The 17,607-nt window shown below is 35.2% G+C and overlaps 1 long non-coding RNA gene across 3 annotated transcripts in view; it reads left to right on the top strand.

The window, feature by feature from the left end:
- LOC106505481 (uncharacterized) overlaps positions 1 to 17,607 on the top strand; it is a 712,816-nt gene that overhangs the window by 553,709 nt on the left and 141,500 nt on the right. The gene's annotated exons all lie outside the window — the stretch shown is intronic.

The following is a 17,607-nucleotide window of genomic DNA, read 5'->3' as shown; positions in this document are numbered from 1 at the left end:
TCAGTGTGCAATATTGAAGTTCTGTGCAAATGTAAGTGCTAAAGGAAATCTGGAGTGGGAACCAGAGATCTAGAAAATAGGACAATCAGAAGCATCCAACATTAGTAGGTGGGTGGTTACGTAGGGAAGCTGCAGCCTGAACTCAGAGAAACACTATTACACGTGAAAAAAGATCATGGGATCACATGGAGACTGGGCATCCAATCAGATCCCTACAGTATGTGACACTAATATAAAAAACAAAGATTCTATCTAAGAACAGCTGTTTCCTTTTTTCGAAAATCTGAGCCTGTGACCTAGCTTCTATGTGCTTTAATTCTTTAATTGGTATAATAAGAATAGTTTAACTACAACTTCCTTATAACTGTATGTGAGCATTAAAGGAATTAACCGTATAAAGCTTGTATAGTAGTGTCTGGCAGATAATAAATGCTTAGCAGATGAAAAGATGCTCAGCATCTCTAATCATCAGGGAAATGCAAATAAAAACCACAATGAGCTATCACCTTACATCTGCCAGAATGACTGTCATCAAAATGACAGGAAATAACAAGTGTTGGTGAGGATGTGGAGAAAAGGGATCTGTGGTACACTGTTTCAGGATTGTAAATTGGTACAGTTACTACGGAAAACAGTATGGAGTTTTCTCAAAAAATTAAAAAATAGAACCAACATGTAATCCAACAACTCCATCCCTGAGTATATACTGGAAGAAAATGAAAACAATTTGAAAAATATATGCACCCAAATGTTTGTAATGACATTATTACACAGCCAAGATATGGAAGCAACCTAAGTGTCCATCAACAGATCAATGTAGGAGTTCCTGGTTGGCTCAGCAGGTTAATGATATGGCTCCGTCACAACTATATGAAAGTAACTATAGCCTGACCTTACAGGTTATAGCTGTGGCACAGGTTTGTATATATTCAATGTAATATTTCTCAGCCATAAAAAAAGAATGAACTTTTGCCATTTGCAACAACATGGATGGATGGAGGGTATTATGTTTAGTGAAATAGGCCAGACAGAGAAAGACAAATGCTGTGTGTTTTCATTTGTATGTGGAATCCAAAAAATAAAACTAATGAATGAATGTAACAAAGCAGAAATAGATTCACAGATACAGAGAACAAACTATTGATTACCAATGAGGAAAGGGTTAGGGAACGGGACAAAATAGGTGAAGGGTATTAAAAGGTACAAACTACTATGTATAAAATAAAGAAAATACAAGAATGTAACATACAGCATAAGAAACATAGCCAATATTTTATAATAATCTTATATGGAGCATAATCTGTAAAATATTGAATCACTAAATTCTTAGCAAAAGTAAACTACCATTTTTGATTATGGCTGCCATTGTGTAATCATCCTTTCCCTGGAGTTCCCAGTAATGAGTGTATTGGTTCACAAAATTTGGGTGATTCCATTAAAAATAAACATGTAAAATAATACAGAACCTCAACTCATTTGTTTGAAGCATCATGCCATGTTAAGCCTAATAATTAAATAATTATTTTTTTCTTTGTTTTGGTGTCTAGTTTTATTATTTTGGTTATATGAAAGTATGTATTTGGCTTTCATAAGAAGACTTTAGCAATTCTCTCCAAAGAAAAAAGAAAAGGTTTTGGTGATGCTTTTTCTGATTTTTATTCCTTCCTTTTTAATCCGTTATGCTTTTTAAAAATTTATTCAGTACAGTTTGGTTAAAATTCTTCCTCCTTCTTCCCACTTGCTTCCAAAAATGCATTTGCTATTAAACTCATTTTGTAAATGGGATACATTGATATGAGTTTCTTTCACATTTTTATGATGCTGACACCAGCAAAAGCTAAGAGGAGGTTGAAATTGTTGGGGCTTTATGTGACTTTGATGGCAGATTAAGGCTTTCTTTTCTGCTCTATGAATTTGAGCAGTGTAGCTCTTTTTCTTTTTTAACAATGTATGGAATAATTTTCCTATAAAATTAAGAAAAGAAATAGTGATTAGAAATATTAAACATACTGCTGGATCTAAGAAATGAAGACACAAGAGAAACAAAGTGTACAACTTAGCTTTAGCAAGGATATTTCAAGGCTCATGTCTGTTTTTGTCAATAATTACTTGGGTAATAAATACTTTGTCTACTCTTATAATAAAGCCAGGCCGCCTTCTGAGTCAGACACTTTGGTAGACAATAAAGAGGTATTTTTAAATATTCTTTGCTCTCTTGATGATTGTAAAAAGGAAAATGACATATAAATCTTTGCATATGTTTAATTTGAAGGTATACTACAGAAGACTAGTATTTGGACCAAGAAGGGATTATTATTATTATTTTTTTATAAAAGGAGGCAGATGGATAGACAATTACTGTGAAGGGGTAGAGGCTAACTAATTTGTGCAATAAGAAAAACACTGCTATTCACAATGACACTCATATGTTCAAAATTGTGTTCCTCTTATGCCTACCCTTTCTCTTCTTTCTATATATTAGGCATGCATGTTTGTTTATGTGCCTATTTAAAATTCTTTCATTTATTTACATGAATCCTCATCCCCTCCCCCACCCTTATTTCCCCCAGTGCACTCAGATGTGTTGCATGCCTGTGAATTATACCCTAAGTGTGACAGACGATGACTATTTGGAGGATGCCAAGAAGCAGTTGCCCTAGCAACGATAACCAGGGGATGCTTCTCAGAACTTCTGCCTCCTCTCTCCCTCCATCATTTTCCCTGTTACGAGAGATAACATGGTTACTAGAATTAGTTGAATCTGGTCCCCACTCCCCAACCCAGCACAGTAAAAGAGAGAAAGCTTAGAAATGTCTGCCTATTGCTTACTATTCAGCCTAACTCTACAGTCAAGACTGAAAGGAGGGGGACTCTTAGAAAAGAGCTGTGTGCTCTCATACTAATAAATGCTTGACGGTGGGAGAATTAATTGTCAGAACTGCTACCACAAACCACTTGTGAGGAATGCAAAAAATCATTGTTGAATTTCTACACATGAGCTAAAAGAACAGTATGTAAATTGGATTGCAAAATGCTGTGTTCTGTGAGTGGAAATTTCTGGTGTGTTCTGAATCTGATATAGCAGATTTAATTTTACTTTGTCAAATGAAGAAAACTTAAAAAAATGGGAGTGTAATCTAGACAGCAAGATGGAAAACTTTTTCCAGTTACCAATGACTTTGTTGATATTTACATATAAATATTCAGATTAAACCAGACAATAAAGTTTAAGGATAATTCTATTTTGTAAGAAAAGCAGAGTGGATTTCTGTGAAGCAAAAGAAGATTAAGCTTCAGGGTCCCCTTTCAAGGCCCTGTACCTCAATTTGCATTTGTACATATATTACTTTTATTCTTAAAATGTCACGCCCTGACTATATATACTTTAAGATACTCAAATTCTGGATCCACTCCTCAAGAGAAGGGGAAATATAAGTGATTAATTTGATTACATACTATTTCTAATCTTGTGGTTCTGTTTTAAATATTCAGCTGTGGTTTTACTTTTTTCCTCTTGCTTTGGGGGTATTATAGATCTTTCATTAATCTCAAGGTGCACAGATCTAAACAATAACAGAAATGTACATTTTGTATGCATCACCATATTTTCAAAATCCTTTAATAAAACTATGAGTAGAAAATGAAATGGTCAATAATAGAAAAGAAATAGAACAGATCGAGTTATTTAAAAATAGTTAATTTATCTGCTGTGTTATTTGGAATGTATTCTATGTAATGTCTGTGGGTAACATTAGATTTCTGGCTGGAAGAAGTTTTTGTATAATCTTAATAAGTGTTTAACGAAGGTTTCTCTAGGATTCTTTTTCTACATATTTGAATGAATTAGTTTCATCACATATATCCAATAATTTATGAGGGATATGCCCCACAATAGCTTAGGGGCTTACTTAAATAAATAGTATTTTATAAATAATACACTACAGACTTCTAGTAATTATTTAACCCTAGTAGTTCATGGCAACTCTGGAAGAATTTCAAAAGGTATAATGAAACTAATACATCTTTGTACTCCTACTAATCACATTTATCACCATTTGCCTTTTATGTAAATATCCGGTTCCTCCATTGAGATGTAGTCTCTTGAAGGTCTATATTTTAATTTTATAATGCAAGAGCACAGCACCTTGAATCCAGTTGATTCTATTGTATACTATATTGTTTGGATCTGACATAATCAATACATCTTTTCAAGAACTTTGCTCTAGAACCCTATAGCTAATAGAGCTAATAATATGAATCCCATGGTAGACACTACTTGGGATTTTTATTTTATTTTATTTTATTTTATTTTATTTTATTTTATTTTATTTTATTTTATTTTCATTTTATGGCTATACTTGTGGCATATGGAAGTTCCCAGTCCAGGGGTCGAATCTGAGCTGCAGCTATGACCTGTGCTACAGCCACAGCAATGTCAGATCCTAGCCGCATCTGCAACCTATGCCACAGCTTGCGGTAATACCATATCCTTAACCCACTGAGCAAGACCAAGGATCAAACCCGCTTCTTCACAGGACAATGTGAGGTTCTTAGTGTACTGAGCCACAATGGGAACTCTGGACTTTTTATTTTTACAAAAATATTTAAATATTTTAAAACATAACATACTCACATAAATCAAAATTTTAAAGGTACAAAAAGAAATATGTGCATTGAAAACACTCCCTCTCCCACTCTACTTGCAGAGCTATTTTAGGCATCTATAAACGTAGTGTGCAAACTGGATAGTCTTAATTATTTTCATTCAACACTCTTGAAGATTGACCCATATCTGCAATCAAAAAACTGTGTTCTCATTCTCTTTTATGTCTTCATTGCCTTATAATTTATGTATTCCAACAGTATCATTTATGAAACTGCTATTTCATTGACGACTATTTAGATATTTTCAATCTTGCTTACTAAAATCAAATGACAAAAATAATTTGCACATGATACCAACCATTTTGCACAAGTGAGAAAATGTATATAGGCCATATTGCTATTTCTGAAATAAGGGTCTATAATTAAGTGTTTTTCTGTATTGATAGATATTGCCATATTAGTTTCCATAAAAGATGAATTTATTTGCATTCAAGATCAAAATACCCTTTTTCATTCTTCTAGAATGTGCTGTTAGATTTTTTACTCTTTGTCAATAAGGTAGGTAAAAAATTCTGTCATTGTAGATTTAATTTATATTTCTTACCCTTTTAGTTTAGATTTTTTTGAATTTCTTTTCACTTTATTATAATGTTGTTTTTAATCTCCTTCCTCCCATTCAATACAATGTGTAATTTATATGTGTCCTTGGTCATCATATGTCTCTGATCATTATACAGGCTCCTTGAAGTTTGATATTTGGCTTTCTTGCTCATTGCTGACTCATTAGCTCCCAGCACAACACCTTCTTTAGCAGCAGTCAGTAAATTTTTGTTGAATTAATGCTTTAATGGAGTAGTGTGAGTCAACCAGGAGGTCTCTGTATACTTGAACTTGTGCCCAGTTACCTCTGAGTCTCCTAAAATAATTGGTGTTCTTTACTACTTGTTGACAGTTGGCTGAGCTATTCAAAATGGAATTGAAAAACACAACACTTAAAGAGACTCATACTTAATATGTTAAAATATGACTTCTTTAAGGAGTCTCCAAAATATTTAAATTGCAATCATGGTTTAGTCTTCCAGAAGGGAAAGGGTTCTATAGTGAGATTTCTAGGTTAACTTAATTTTCAATGCTATCAGGAAAAGGGAAACAAAGATGAATCCAGAAAAAGAGGAAGCATAAGTATGTTTATTTACAGATTCCAATGTTGCCTACTGGGCAGGGATCGAACCAGACCCCCTGCAGAGACAATGCTGAGTAGTTATGATGTGAGTCACAGGGCAAGTCCAAAGCTGCATATAGGGAACTGCAAAGCTTTTCCATTAAATAGTACACAAATTTTGCTACACAGAACTTTGTCATTGCATAAGAATAGAATTTTTAGGGATGCAATTATTTTAAAAGTTAACTATCAGTTAAAACATTGGGCTCCAATCATAAAGTGGATAATGATTTAAAACTCTTTCTACAGGAAGTACCACATCCTGTGCTCTATGAATTCTTTCAGCAATTACAGTGATTGTTGAAATGTAAGGTAGATTTGTAGTGTATTTGAGTGATTTATACCAAAAAATGGATAAATAATAACTGCATTTTAAATCAGAATTCAGCAAATGGTAACTAGGTTTTTTCCTCGTTTGAATAATAATGACTCTAGTATAAATAATAGGTAGTTTCAGGGTCTACCTAGTGTTGCTAATCATATTAGATTACTGCAAGCATAGAAATAAGTCTTTGTTTTCCTCTGCAGTGCATTAGAGTTACTAATCTTAATAAGACCCAAAGCTTACTCTGCAGGACCTGTTTGAAATGAGAGGGTTTAAAAGTCTTTATCAGTATAAAAATCTGGCTTTATTTAGAGCAGGGCCATACCTCTGAATAGTCATGTTAACTGATTTGGGGATTTGCAGTGAGGAAACTAGAGAAAGGAGATTGGAGATCTAGGTAGTTGGGAAAAAAGAAACTCTGATGGCAGGGAAAGAGAGAAGGGCCTTGCAGTAAGGCTTGGGCAAAAAAGAGCAGGCATAGCTAATACACTCTGGGAGCCATGTTATTTTATAATCAATTTTAAGGTTATTTTTCTTCATTGTAAATCCTTGACGCAATCCTTAAAATTTCTGTTTAATTCTTAAAACCAACACAATCTCAGATAGACTCTTGTAGGGAAGCCAAAGTATGTATTCACGTCTTAGGATGAAATTAAATAGACAGAACAGGCTTAGCAGAGAGATCCAGTGATGGGATGGACAGCAGCATTAGCAGAAGAATCCCAGCTGTGCAGTCAAAATTGAGAAGTGACAAGTGAGAATCTAGATATCTAAGGGCAGTCCACATTGCGTGGACCTCAGAAACAGCTGAAAGGGTGTCTAGACTTCCTATGTTCATGAGAGTGGGACTTAGATTACAGTTATATGGTAACAAGCTCAGAAGACTGTAAAATTTCGGGATATATAAATGGCTTAGAGAAATGGCTTATGAATATTTGTTACAAGTCCATGGTATGGTTCAATGGTGGTTCTTGTCTCATATTTCAGTGCTTACACTATGCACTTTCAAAGATTTATGGCTATACATTCACTAACATTAGTATCTTCTCCCTAACAACATAATAAATTCCTTGAAAACATGTGGACTAATTCTTATATGTCATGCTTGTAATTTTGTAATATCTAACATGGTACTGAGCCATCATTATGGTGCTCGGCATACATTTATTAAATGGAAACTTTATTGGACAATTCTTTTGAGGATTAAATAGTCTATAGTTTCAAATGACTGTAATCCCATAAAATAGGATATTAAATGCCATGTATCTCCTTTCTCTTTGGAATGTGGACTTTTTACTTATGATGCATTTGCTTTTTTCCTTTCATTACCATCTTCACTTAACTTTGAATGTCTTATGATCCCTCAGTAGCACTTGATTTTTAAGGTTCCTCATGAGAACCAGGGAACTGAACCAAATTCTCCTCTTATGCTAAAACAAAAACCAACAGTTAATTCATATCTGAAAGCTCTACTCATATTTTAGGCATAAGTCATGAAAGCTTAAGTTCGTATGTTGAGTAGCTGTCCAGCTATTTATACAAACATGAAGTACAAATATGTTTGAAAGCTCTGAGCAGATTAGTGAGCAGCTGATACTTCTTAAAAAAAATCTTATTTTTTTCCTCCAAAGGATTTTGGTTTATATAAATTGAACTTATTTCTTATGGCTGTGAAAGCCTACAGATTAACAAGTGTCAGGACAGCAGTGAATAAATAATACTCATCTCACCCCTTTCTGGGGTGGGAAGGCTTGAGGAAGGGAGGAGAGGAATCGAAAGCAGTTGGTGCCTCAGTCGCATGCGCACTCAATCCCTCACTGAGGGCAGTGCTGAGTTTGATCATCCATCCTTCTTGCTCCAGCGTGAATTAAAGATACAAACCACCCCAAGGATGGATGTTTGACTTGCTTTTCCAGTCATTTTCAGGAATCATACTTCCAATCAGGCTGAGCATTTTAGGTGGTTGCATCAGGGTTTTGAATAGTGCATTCCTAGGATTGGTACTGAGAAAAGTTCTCAATAAAACAAATTTTAAATGGGGGTGGGGTGGTGGAATAGTTGTTTCTTCTGCCGCTGCTCCTGTTTATGCATGGCACGTTCCCAGAGATTGTGCAGCTGACGCACAGCAGACTTTTAGTTTTTGTTCAGGTCTGGTTTTGATCTGTAGTGTTCAGGGATGAGCAATTCCTTTCAAGTTATTTGCAAACCTTGTCAAAGCTTGATTGCAGCATGACATTGATGACAGACTGATTATTACTTGTCTCAAAAAGCAGTGTAAGAACATATTGGCTTTCATGCAAACATCCAGCTTGTCATTAGCGTACAGTGCAAATGGCAGCGGTTTTATATCAGAATCCTGGAAGCATAGGCAAAAGGAGGCATCTCTTTCTATTGGTCCTAGAAGGATTTCAGTAAAACTTTAGGGACAGTTTTTGATAAGTGAAATTCCTATAGCGAGATAAATGGTCTAGCTTTGAAATTCCATTGGTTATCTGGAGAGAGATTTATTCCAGTAGGATACACAGAAAACATAAAGACGTAAAATGATATTGAAATATAAACAACTTAATTTTTCTGGTAAAGCAAATCTACTAAAGTTTGGAAATGAAGTCAGTTGCAAAGTTCTATTTACTCGAAAGCTCTAAGTACTAAGTAGTATTGATAATTTCTCAATAATGTGGGCCAGATCCACCCAGATGAATAAATTAACTACTTGAGATGTGAATTAGACCTTTCAGTCAGAACTTTGCCTTTTAAACTGCAGGAACTCAATTGCATTAAAGAAGCATATATATTCTGAAATGTTTCCAGAATTAAAACCTGTATGATTTCAATTTTATTCAAGAGTTATGAAACTTACCTACATGTCAATTTGATACTTAGGAAAAATTACTGGTTGGAAAAAATGGTATCAACAATCAGGATTGTGTACTGTCTCCTCATATATGTTGCTTTTGCTCTTTTTTACCTCTCTTGTGTAGAAAGTTTAGAGGATAATCTCACTTGGCCACATCTGTGTTCACAGAGGGAATAACCACCTCAATTTCTTTTTTAAAAATATTAACTATAAATAAGGTGACTTTTTAAAAGTTAATTGGAACTTTTAATTTAAAAATAGGTACATAGCCACATTTAAATCAAATGTGTAAAGGGATATTTAATGAAATATAAACCTTTCTCCCACTGTAGATTCCCAGTATTTTATCCCAAGGGACAATCACTGATATGCAAATATATGTTTATTATCTTCCACTTTCACATCAATTGACATAAAATTTAACATAGTATTATTATCTGTGTTTTAGTCTTTTAGGAGTATTGGAAGCTATGGAGATAGGCCTTTAGGCAGTCCTGAATTTCTGTCATACTTGGGATGGTCAGATCCCAGAAGTGATTGGAACTAGCATTTGGTTCATATAAGACTGATGTATTTGCTCATGAATGTGACTGAACTGGTCCATGTTAGATAGCAGTTTGCTGAAAGATATAGAGGTGATTATTCTAAGAATAAGAACAACTAAAACTCTGACACATTTGAGTTTTAATTTGTGGCAGTTAATTTTGGGCCACAAGGAATAAAGAACATTCCCTCTTCTTCCTGAGCAGGATCTTAGTTGACCTTCCTATGACCCAAAAGTATCATCACCTTTCTCATCCAGCTCAGTCACCAACATCCACAGAAGGGAAACTCGCAGGGCAGAGAAGCTTGGATTTCTGACATGGAGAATGCAGCCGAATCTCTAGCTATGTGCATCTAGCTTAATATAAATAACATCTCACTCCTGTTACTTAAATAAAAAGACCCAGTGTACTCTGTCCATTGGAGTCCATCAGTCACCCTCACATTGTAATAATAATTTAGATGCTATACTTCTAAGCCATTTTGTTCCCTAACCCAGATTACAAAATAGAAACTTCCAGTTCAGGTTGGTGTCCTCAGTACACATATCTAACTCCCCTATACTTCAAAATACCATTAAAGAAAGAAATATTCAAAACTCCTAAATGTATTTTATAGCCTAAAAATCAGAAACTAGAACCATATTCTTTTTGAAATCAGAATTAACATTGATTTTATGTTAGTGGCTCTGATGGTTAATTTACATGTCAAATTGGCTGGCCCATAGGCTGCCCAGATATTCAGTCAAACATCATTCAAGGTACTTCTGTGTTTTTGGATGAGTATAATATTTAAATTGGTGAATAAAGTTGAGTAAGGTAATTTGTTCTCTGTCATTGTGTGGACCTTATCTATCAGTTGAGGGCATAAATAGAAAGAAAAGACCAGCCTCCTGCAAGCAAGGGAGAATTCTTTAAAAAGAGGCCTTGGACTTGAACTTTCCTTGGTTTCTACCCAGTAGCTTTTGGACTTGCCATCCATCTATAATTGTAGAAGCCAGTTGCTTATAATAAATGTATTTATACACACACACACATCCTGTTGTTTCTGTTCTTCTAGAAAACCTTGGTTAATACAATGAACAGATCAAATCAGAGTTAGCAGTGTTTAGCCTAAGTGTATGTTACGTTTAAAGTGAGAGTTGTTTTCTCCACTGAAATTAAGAATAAGTTTTACGTATTGAGTTGGCAGATAGAGAATAAAAATGAGCCATGATACTAAAGTTCAGATTTTATAAGCAAAATAACAGATCAATAATAGGCTTAAAGTCAACTGACAAAGTCAACTGTGTGTGTTATCTCTTATTTATCTGTCTACCTATCTATTATCTATTTATCATCTATATAAACAGCTGACATTTGAGAGGGCTTACTGTATCAGGTGCTGTATTGAATACAGTACATAGATCATTCCATTTAATTATCACAACTACCTTACAAAGTAGGTACTATTTTGTGTTTATTTAACATATGAAGGTAAATTTTCATAGAGTGAACTAAAAATTTAATATAGTGAATAGTTTTTCCAAGCTCAGATGGATAGTATGGGCTGAGGTTTCTGACACCAGTGCCTTGAATTATTTGGTCATAGTTACCTAGCCAGTAAATGAAAAAGCTGAAATTAGAACCCAGGCAGTCATACTGTAATGCTAAATCGTCATGTTCCATGAAGAATTCTTCAAAAATTACATGGAGCAGCATATCTTTAATAGTAAACCCCCTTAGGACATTATCATAAGAGAAAATTATAAGCCGAAATCTCTCAGGCATACGTTTGCAAAAGGTCCTAAACAAAATATTAGCAAAGTGAATCTATCTATCTATCCATCTAGTAAATAATAACATAGTGTGTTATTAGAATATTGCACAGTTGCTTTTTAATATTAAAAAACCAATGCAATTCACCGCACTAAAACTAAATAAAGGAGAAAAATAATGTGATCATATAAATATGTTTAGAAAAAATATTCAATAAAGTGCAGTATTCATTCATGACCAAAACTCCTTGGCAAATTAGAAATGGAATGGAATTTCATTAATCCAATAAAATATATCAAGAAAAGAATTTACAGGACCATATTACATAGTAGCAAGTATTTTTATCTTTTCTCTGGAGGTGGAAAACATTTATCACCATTTAAAATTTTTTCAGCATTATACTAGAGGGCCTACCAAATGCAAATATGGCAAGAAAATAAAGGGATGGAGATTGGAAAGGAACTTTTAAACTGCATTATTCAAAGAAGGCATGATTATGTACTTAGAAAATCCACAGAATCTACAAAAATACATTATAATTAATGTCAATTTAGTAAATCACTGGATACATAATCAATATACAAAATTAATTGCCTTCCTATGAATTACCAGCAAATATTAAGGAAGAAATGAATAAATACCATTTACAACTGCACAAAAAAACCCCCAGATACTCATAGGTAATTCCTATGAAATATATCCAAGTTATCTGCATTGTAAACAGCAAAGCAGTGCGGAGAAAAAAAAAAATTAATCCAACAAATAAAGAACATTTTCTTGCATTGGAGAACTCAATATTAAGATGTAAATTTGGTGAATTCCACTGTGACACAATGGATTAATGATCTGGCACTGTCACTGCCACGACTCAGGTCACTGCTGTGGTGCAGGTTTGATCCCTGCCTGGGGAGCTTCCACATGCCATGGGTATGGCCAAAAAAAAAGGATGTAAGTTTTTCTGAAATTGATCTGTATATTCAGTGTTATCTCAACCAAATTACGGAAGGATATTTCTTTTTTTTTTTTTCTTTTTAATGCGGGAAAGGTGATTGGTCTGCTAATTCTAAAATGTATGAAGGAGTTCCCATTGTGGCTCAGTGGGTTGAAATTCCAACTAGTAGACTTGGAGAACAGACTTGTGGTTGCCAAGTGGGCGGGGGAGAGAGTGGGATGGACTGGGAATTTGGGGTTATAAGATGCAAACTATTGCCTTTGGAATGGATAAGCAATGAGATCCTGCTGTATAGCACTGGGAACTATATCTAGTCACTTATGATGGAGCATGATAATGTGAGAAAAAGAATGTGTATACCTGTGTGTGACTGGGTCACTTTGCTGTACAGTACAAAATTGACAGAACACTGTAAACCAGCTATAATGGAAAAAATAAAAATCATTTAAAATAAAAATAGGATTATCACCAAAAAGGAAGGTAAATATAATCTTAGAATAAAGAATTATAGTTTTTTAAAAAAAAATCTGACTAGTATCCGTAAGGATGCAGATTCAATCCCTGGCCTTGCTCAGTGGGTTAAGGATCTGATGTTGCCACAAGCTAAGGCATAGGTCCCGGACATGACTTGGATCTGGCATTGCTATGGCTGTGGTAAAGCTCCAATTCAACCCCTAGCCTGGGAACTTCTGTGTGCCACAGGTGCAGCCCTAAAAAGCATAATAATAATAATAATAATGATAATAAAATTAGTATTTCAAATTGGTAATCACTTTGTTGGAAAATTATTTGGTATCTACCAAAGCTGAATATATATACAGTAGACTATGTGCTTATGGAACCAAAAAGCATGTAAAGTGATAGTTTCTAACCTTATTCATAGTAGCTCCAAACAGAAAATAACCCAATTATCCATAAGCAGGAAAATAAATAAATACATTATGATTTATGTAATGGTATATTTAGCATCTATGAATGACACTTACAGTGAATACTGATAATGCAAAAGGAAAAAAATTGCTTGATAGAAGTGCACAGGTCAGTAGAAAGAGTTAGAAGGAATTGTGGAATTCTAGTTTTTCATTTACACAATAGGGAGCAAATAGGTATTTTCTTCTTTTTTTTTTTTTTTTTGTCTTTTTTGCCATTTCTTGGGCCGCTCCTGTAGCATATGGAGGTTCCCAGGCTAGGGGTCTAATCGGAGCTGTAGCTACCAGCCTACACAAGAGCCACAGCAACACGGGATCCGAGCCGTGTCTGCAACCCACACCACAGCTCACGGCAATGCCAGATCCTTAACCCACTGAGCAAGGCCAGGGATCGAACCTGCAACCTCATGGTTCCTAGTCAGATTCCTTAACCACTGAACCACGAAGGGAACTCCAGGTATTTTCTAATATTGATGGATCAATAAAATGGAGATATGTAAAAATATTATTTAGAGTAATTACTAGACAAGATTAAAAGCAACTGATTAAGTGAGAATTTTATTCATTTATTGCTTATTTTTAAACAGTATGTATGTATTGTTTCATAACGAACACTTTAAAGTTGTAAAACATATTTCATATTCGAGTATACTGAATATGAATTAAAAGCTGCAGGACTCCCATTTCACTAATGTTGATGTAGATACAACAGGACAGCCATTAAAAATATAGCAGAAGCCAAAATCTGTCCAAGTCAAGGCTTCAAATAGATTGCAGCTGAAAGTCTTCTCACCTACCAGCCTCAATAAAGACCATTTCCTGGATCCTTACACAAACAAGCATATGCATTAGTCAGTGCGTGAGATTCAGTGGGGAGGACTTGGCAGAAAGACAAAAAAGAGTCTCCAAACTTCTTTGGAAAGTGTTTTGCCACTTATCCTAAAGCTATAACTCTGCCAACTGGAGCCAGTGGGCTATTATAAATTTATATATGCATTTAATCTGCCTGGAGAATTTTTTTACTTATATGGTACATCAACATTTCAAAACAACCTTTTAAGATACAGAATCTTCCAAGAGGAAGCCTCTTTATATGTGAAAGGCAGCTTTCCTTCTGAGGGACAGCAATGACTAGTTTGTTTGAGTACAAAACTGACAGTTGGGAAAGTCTGAAATATAATTCTGGCTTTTCTACTCCCTTAGGTTGGCCATACAGAATAAACACGAACCTGTTAAACAAGCAGAATTTTGGAGGAAGTACATATACATATTAATGAAGAGCTAGAAACTCTGCTGTAATAAGGGTTAGAGAAATTTCTTGACCACTATCTGAATGACCTTGTCTGATTGGATTTGGATGGAAACCATTGGCAAATTTAGCACAGACTTCACGAAGCTTTACAAAATGAACTGAGAATGAAATAAAAGGAATCTGTTGAAAAAGTATGCAAGCCTGTGAAATTGTTTTGCCTTTATAATCTGAAGAGAAAGAAGTTTAAAATATTGCAAATGAAGTTCCCGCTGTGGTGTTGTGGGTTAAGAAACCAACTGCAGTAGCTTGGTTCAGTCCCTGGCCCGGCACAGTGGGTTAAAGGATCTGGTGTTGTCCCAGCTATGACACAGGTCACAGCTTTGGCTTGGATTCGATCCCTGGTCTTAGAACTCCCATGTGCTGCACATGCCACCATAAAAAATAATGCAGATGAGTGACTTGTTAACATTAATGAAAATTCAAGAGAAAATTAATGAGATAATGAAATAATGCTAGAGCCTGAAAGAATAGTTCTTATAAAAAATAATTTTGTTGCATTCTAGAGGAGCAGTCTTATCCTTTGATAAGCCTCCTGCATGGAAACTTCCTCATCATGCTATATCAGGCTTTAGCCTCAGGCATCTCCAGGAGCTTTGGATCACTAACTGCTGGTTGAGATCCACTCTGCAAATGGTATGACTAGTTATATATGGCGACTGTTTGCAGTCTTTTTAGTTTGACTTGCTGTAAGGAAACAAAATTCACCATAGAATCTGAGAAAAGTTACCTCAAACTATCTGGTGGAAAATGTGTATAAAACAAAAGGGCTGAAGAGCTCAACAGCAAGCAACTGGGGGATTGCAGGATTAAATAAAGGATATATTAAGTGGAGAAAGGTATCAGCAGAACAATTCCAATATTAAGGAGACCTCTTTCATATGGGCCATCTAAATCCTGGCTTGGGAATTGGTGGAGTTATCCAATGGATTAGTCATTTAACTAGATTATTGGTTAGGGATTCAAACTTCTTCAAAATGAAGCCTAGCCTTTTAAATGCTGATTAGCAAATTCAGTCCTGAACCAGATTTTTGAGGTGGGCTAAAATACTGGAATAGCACATGAAAAATCAGTGATATGATCCTGTATGATTTAGTAGTTCTAAGTCTATAACTTATAATAGTATACCTGTGACTGTTTCACAAATTCTCAAGTTAAATATCATAATTTTTTTGAGGAAATGTAACAACTCAGAGAATCCTTATAACTTGTAGGAAAGGTAATTCTGATGATTAATCACGTTGTGGACTTGCTCACATAAGCATGATTCCAAGCTCTTTAGTGTTGCCCCTTTTACTATGTCCACTGCAAGAAGACTTCTTTGAAAATTGATACCAGGTTTGAAATCTGATGTGTATCTCTGGGGTGTTACATGATCTAAAATTCCCTGGGCTTTGTTGGGCTATGTTTATGACTTTTTTTTTAAAAAGTCATCTACATAGTAGAATTACCTGAGGTCAAGATTTTCAATTTCCATCCTTTTGATGACTTCCAATCACTGGAACCTAACTACTAAGTCTCAGATCATCCATCAAACTATTAACATCTGCACTTCAATATCCAAAAGGAGTCATTTCAGACTCCTGATGTCCAAACAGAACTCACGTTTCATTCCAAACTTATCCTACTCCTAAATTCCCTATATTTGATTGCTATAGTCCCACTATTTGGAGAATATTCATCTCTCCTACCCCAGATTTCCTACCGTATCCTGACTGAACCTATGTTCCTTTCTGTGACATGGAGGAGAGTATCCTTTCTTGTAGTGATTAAATGGAATTAAGGTCAAACACTTCATTCACCTTAAAGCATCGTGACATACTATTTTATTACACACAGACACACACATATATGTTCGTATACCTATATACAGATACACACAGTATATTTAGTGGAAGAGGAGCAGCCAGAATGCCATTCATTTGCACAAATTTTGAAAGTGCTGGGCATGAGAAGGCTTTCAAGGGAAATTTTAACTTGAGACGGAGGATGGAAGGCTTTATAGGGTTTTAGTAAGAGAGGATCTGGTGATGTTGAGCTAACTTCAGAGAAAAGTTAGTCAAGGATGGTTCTCAGAAAAGGCAAAACTTTTTCTTGGGGAAAAAGAGTTAGGGATTAAGATTGTGTGCAAAAGAGAGTGGGCAAGAACACCCACAGGGACAAGGATGTGTAAGTGCCACTGTGAAGCCCCTCAGCACTTTTCAGTTTCAAAAAAAAAAAAAAAAAAGGAATAACAGAAATAAAAGAATCCTGAATATCCTCTATATTATAATACAATTAGCAAGCTCATAATGTGTGCTTCTGTTACTGTATTTCCATTGTTTTTGATTTGAAATCTTCCTTGATTGTAGCCTTTACTAAACAAGGGTATGCTTGTATTTATGTAAATATATTTAAATTGCTTAAGTATACCTATTTTTACATCAAAGAATCATGTTTAAAAACATCTCCATAACCTCACTTTAAACAGAAGCATCAAGTAGTGTATATGTTAATTCAAAAAGTATATGTATCATTATATTTCTATAAATGTTTCAGTATTTGTTAACAAAGCCTTCTAATATATGATTGTACCTCTCATTCTAAGTCCAAAGGTAGAAATAAAGCAATGTTTTATATAATATCATTATTTTTAAAAAATTCATGTGAAAGATCCTACTTTTTCTACTTTTGTTTAAAATGTATTTCTGGTTGGAGTTCCCTGGTGGCCTAGAAGTTAGGGATTCAGTATTGTAACTGCTGTGACTCAGATTCTATCCCTGGCCCAGGAACTTCCACATGCAATGAGTGACTGTGGGGGAAAAAAATTCTGGTAGATGTGGGATTAAGTTTAAGAATTCCAGAGTTTGTAGTGGCAAAGTTGATGTCCATATTCAAAAATAGACATTCAGGGAGTTCCCGTCGTGGCGCAGTGGTTAACGAATCCGACTAGGAACCATGGGGTTGCGGGTTCGATCCCTGCCCTTGCTCAGTGGGTTGGCGATCCGGCGTTGCCGTGAGCTGTGGTGTAGGTTGCAGACACGGCTCGGATCCCGCGTTGCTGTGGCTCTGGCGTAGGCCGGTGGCTACGGCACCGATTCGACCCCTAGCCTGGGAACATCCATGTGC

This window comes from Sus scrofa, chromosome 13 (assembly GCF_054392235.1).
Source record: "Sus scrofa isolate SSC_HxYL_T2T_F1_AM1 chromosome 13, Sscrofa_HxYL_maternal_Yorkshire_Landrace_v2.0, whole genome shotgun sequence".
NCBI classification, from domain to species: domain Eukaryota; kingdom Metazoa; phylum Chordata; class Mammalia; order Artiodactyla; family Suidae; genus Sus; species Sus scrofa.
This window is presented reverse-complemented; position numbering and strand designations above follow the sequence as displayed.